General features: G+C 34.4%; 1 protein-coding gene across 3 annotated transcripts in view; it reads left to right on the top strand.

The window, feature by feature from the left end:
- Positions 1-5,035, top strand: part of TMEM232 (transmembrane protein 232) — a 347,658-nt gene that overhangs the window by 868 nt on the left and 341,755 nt on the right. For all 3 annotated transcript variants that reach the window (XM_055298330.2, XM_063612897.1, XM_063612898.1), the window contains exon 2: positions 3,124-3,240. The gene's annotated coding sequence lies outside the window, so the exon portion shown is untranslated. The remainder of the gene's footprint in view (positions 1-3,123; positions 3,241-5,035) is intronic.

Here is a 5,035-nt window from a genome sequence, read left to right as displayed (position 1 = left end):
AGGATTCCTAGAGCTTTTCCAAGAGAACTCTGACGTGCAGTTCTCGATCTTCCAGATGCGAACCTTGATTGAAAGTGATAATCAACTTTGTTTTGAGTGAACTGACATTTTTTTCTACAGTTTTATCACTTTTTATTTTTTATGGGTGTATAGTAGGTGTATCTATTTATGGGTTACATGAGATATTTTGATACAGTACATTAAAAATGTACAATTAACATTTTTAAATAACGAATTGACGTTCTTAAATTTGATTGCGATGCAGCATGGGCAAAGGTGTTGAGTCTCTTCACTGTATAAAATTTAAATGCCTGTATAGTAAATTTTAAAATATATGGTAATCACAATTGAAAGGCAAATCACAAACTGAGAAAAATGACATTTTAACATGGTTTAAACAATGGAACAGTATCTTTAATCTACAAAGAGTTCATACCAATGAATAAAGGCAAATCAGAAATATAAGCAAAGGACATGTAGAGGCAATTCATACAAAAAAAAGGAAATGTAAATAGATAATATCATATAAAAATGTCCTTTACTAATTGAAAAAGGGTAAATCTTAATTATCTTTCACGCATTAAGGTGTTTAAAAGGGAAAATGCACATTGTCTTTCTAGGTTGAGAAGAAAGTAGCTTTCATTAATTTCTGAAGTGATATAAAACATAACTTTCTGCTGGAGAGCAGTTTGGCACTATGTAACAGAAACTGTAAAAATAACCATATTTTTTGACTCCAAAATCTTAGAAAACAAATATAGGGATTTTTTACATGTTTCTGGCATGGATAACATACATTTGTTATGAAATGATTGCTTATAATAGGAAAAAATAAGCAGGAATGCAAATATCAAATAATTATTGATTAATAGTTTATTATTTAAAGTATATATCCATACAGTTGTTTAACAAAAATATATTTATTAAGCACATATGTCGTGTCAGATACTATTTTAAGCAATGAGGGTAGAATGATAACTAAGCCAGACAAGGTGCTTGCATTGTTAGAACTGACATTCTAGTTTAGGGAGGCAAAGAACAGATAAATATATCCTGTCAAATATGGTGCAATGTCAAATAATGACATGATTATATTTAAAAAGCCTAAGTGAGCAATAAAGGAAGCTTTTTTAGATGATCTTTTCTAGAATAAGGAAGTCCTCTCTGAAGAAGTGACCTTTGAGCAGAGAACTGAATGAAGTGAGGGAGTGAGCCATTTGTGAATATGTGGGAGAAGTTTTCCAGGCAGAGCTGGGCAAGAGAAACGCCCTGATAGCAAACTAGGTAGCCAGTGAGAAAGGGTGAAAGTGATAGGAAATGAGAGCTGAAAGGAGGCTAGGTGCCAGATCTTGCAAAGCCTTATTGGTGGTGAACAAAATTTAGGTTTTTTGAGAGTAGAGGAGTAATGTGACATTTTATAGGAATCCACCTGGCTTCTGTATGGGGAAGAGTAAAGGCTTCCACATACTAAAGGCAAGCAGCTGAGGCAAAAGATAGTAGTAATTTCATCTTGAGTGATAATGTAATGGAGATGAGAAGAGTTTAGAGTGAAGATGTTTATAGATTACATTAGAGATGAATATTAAATGACATGAAAATATTCATGTTCAATTTAAAACATGTACAGTATGATCTTACCTTTTAATACAAATACACGATAGAAGAATGTGCTAAAATGGTAGTATTATGTCCGAGCATGGGCTTGCATAGTTTCACTTTTTATTTAATTGCTCTAAAAAACTTAGCATTTTTTTGTAAGAAGAAAAATTATTTTAGAAAAATATTAACAGAGCAAATTTAGTTATGGGCAGACACAGCAATAAAGATCTTTCTAGATTACTAAATCTGTTCATATCATTTAATCAGTAGTTTCTAGAGCACTATGAAAGTTCTATCCTGTATTTCTCCAAAATATTTCTAAAATAATTATGCTGAAATCTTCCAGAGTTTATTGCTTCAAACTAGTTTGAGAAACTCATAACGCAGGAATTAAAACATGAATTTATAAAGTGGCCAGTGCATTTTATGAAAACAACAGAATGTTTGTATTAGTTTCTATTGTGGCACAATGAATTACCCCCATAACAAATTGGGCAGCTTAAAACAACATTTAATATCTCATAGTTTCTGTAATTTAAAAATTTCAGAGTGGCTTCGCTGGATAGTTCTGCCTTAGGTTTCCCATGAGGTTCTAGTTAAGACTTCTACTTGGGATGCAGTCATTTTAGACATGACTGGGTTTGATTAGCGCTGGAGGATCCCCTTCTAAGATCTCTTACTCAGACAGCTATAGAAAGAATGTCTTTATTTCTTGCAGATTGCTGTTAATGAGGTTTCAATTCCTTGCCACATGAAGTTCATAGAACATCTGGAGTGTCCTTCTGACATAACAGCTGGGAGACAGACAGCAAGGAGGAAGCGCAATGTCGTTTATGACTTAATTACACCTCATCACTTCTGCTGTGTTCTATTTTTTGGAAGAGAGTCACTAAATCCAACCCTATACTTAAAGGGGAAGAGGATTTGACTCTGTATTTTGAAGGGAGGATTATGAAACAATAGCATTTATATCATTAAAATGACTAAAATATTAAATCACTATATAACAATTAATGGGTGGAGGATATTATTAGGTGCCAAAACTAATAATAAGGAAATTTTTAGCGCAAATATTAACAGAATAATATAGTTTTTTACTTTGTTCCTTAGTAAATAGATATAAGGTATTAATTTTCCTTGAAAATAATATGATAGAAATACGTATAACCCCCCCCCAACGAGCTTAATACACATTTTCGAAAGTCCAGTCATTATTATTGTTGAGTTGAAATACAAATGAAGAGTAGCAGATTGTTTCAACAGTTTTCAAGAGTTGGCACAGAATGCTATGGTCCTGCCAAACAAAAGTGCCTGTACAGAGCAAGCAAGTCATTCATTTATGTTAACATTTTGCTCAAAAATTCTGATGCTAAATAAATTCAGCTCACAGGATAAAATAAAAATCACCTATATTTTTTATTCAAGAATTCACTCAGCAAGATATATTAAGCACCTACTATGTGTAAACCACTGTATTGGGTACTGTGATGCAACTATACGCTATTTTATTTATATCTTTTTTAGAGACAGGGTATCACTGTGTTGCCAAGGCTGGTCTTGAACTCCTGGGCTCAAGCAATCTGCCCACCTAGGCCTCCCAAAGTACTGGGATTACAGGAGTGAGCCACTGCGCCCCGCCTGGTAAGTATTTTAAAAGATGAAATTTAGTAATATTTTAAATATTTTACACGTAAAATAACTTGAAATAAGCAATTTAAAAAATATCTTTCAAACAATAGAGGTGTTTTTGTTTTCCTGTTTTTGTAAAATGATGTGATATAACAGTCCACTATGGTGCATTTGATCCTGGTTACATTGTTAGGGAAGTTAGGCAAAGCATATTTATCATCTACACACTTAATGGGACACATACAGTAAATGGAAGCAACCAAGAATATTTTGAATTGTGAATTGGGTATAAATTTTCTTAATTGCTGAGTTTATTCTTTTTCTACTTGATAGGCTATACCATTTATGTTCAGAAAATGATGATTCCCAAATTATTGGACTTAATTTTTCATCCGTCTACCGTAGTATTATACTTCATGTCCATACCCTTGTCATGGCCTCATGATGGGCAGAGTGGACTTTCCTGCCCTTTGGGGAGTTGGTAGAGTGATATCCTTGGGCAAAAAGGTGTTAGCAGGTGTAACCCCAACAGAGGCTTTGCTCAGTTGGCTTGCCCTCTTGGGCTTCTGCCATAACCATGAGAAGCACCTCCTGAATAACCACTGCCCCTTCACTCTGGGCTCCAGAAGGAGATATTTGGAGCAGACCTGAACCCAGCTGGAATTCTGGGGGCAATCCCAGGTGAACCCAGCCAACATCACCAAAATCTAGCCAACCTGCATGCAGAGGAGTGAATGAGAAAAATAAATACTTGTACTTTAAACCACTAAGATTATTTTGGTGATAGGTGACTAACATGATGCTTATACAGAATTTTAATTGAATTTTATTTTTAAAATGTCCAGTGTAGGATTAAATACTGTCATCACAAACATGTCAACTAACTGTGTAAGGGAAATTTTATCTTTTAGTAAGTTTAAAAATGCTGTGAAAATTAACCCATTGGTACAAGAAATAATTTGAGTAAACGCAATATAAATTTCTTAAAATCTTGCTTTATCTTCTTTAACCTCTACTGGATTTTTATAAGTTGAATGACCATTTTAATATCATTTGACTTTTTAGAAAAGTTTATTTAGGTTCAAGGGTACGTGTGCAGGTTTACTATGTAGCTAAATTTATGTCACAGGGGTTTGTTGTACGGGTTATTTCATCACCCAGGTACTAAGCCTAGCACCCAATAGGTTTTTTTTCTGATCCTCTCTCTCCTCCCACCCTTCACCGTCAAGTAGGTCCCAATGTCTATTGTTCCCCTCTTTGTGTCTCTGTGTTCTCATCGTTTAGCTTCCACTTATAAGTGAGAACATGCAGTATTTTCTTTTCTGTTCTTGCGTTAGTTTGCTAAGGATAATGGCCTCCAGCTCCATCCACGTTCCTGCAAAGGACATGATCTTGTTGTTTTTTATGGCTGCATAGTATTCCATGGTGTACATGTACCATATTTATGGGCAGTGATGGGCATTTAGGTTGATTCTGTGTCTTTGCTATTGTGAATAGTGGTACAATGAGCATACATGTGCATGTGTCTTTATGGTAGAATGATTTATATTCCTTTGGTTATATATCTAGTAATGGGATTTCTGGATCAAATGGTAGTTCTGATTTTAGCTCTTTGAGGAACCACCACACTGCTGTCTACAATAGTTGAACTAATTTACACTCCCACCCAACAGTGTATAAGAGTTTGTTCCCTTTTCATTACAAACCTCACCAGCATCTGTTGTTGTTATTTTTTTTTTTTTACTGTTTAATAATAGCCATTCTGACTGGCATGAGATGGGATCTCATTGTGGTTTTGATTTGCATT

This window comes from Symphalangus syndactylus, chromosome 11 (genome assembly GCF_028878055.3).
Source record: "Symphalangus syndactylus isolate Jambi chromosome 11, NHGRI_mSymSyn1-v2.1_pri, whole genome shotgun sequence".
NCBI classification, from domain to species: Eukaryota; Metazoa; Chordata; class Mammalia; order Primates; family Hylobatidae; genus Symphalangus; species Symphalangus syndactylus.
Note: the sequence above shows the minus strand (reverse complement) of the source record. Positions and strands in the feature narration are given on the sequence as shown.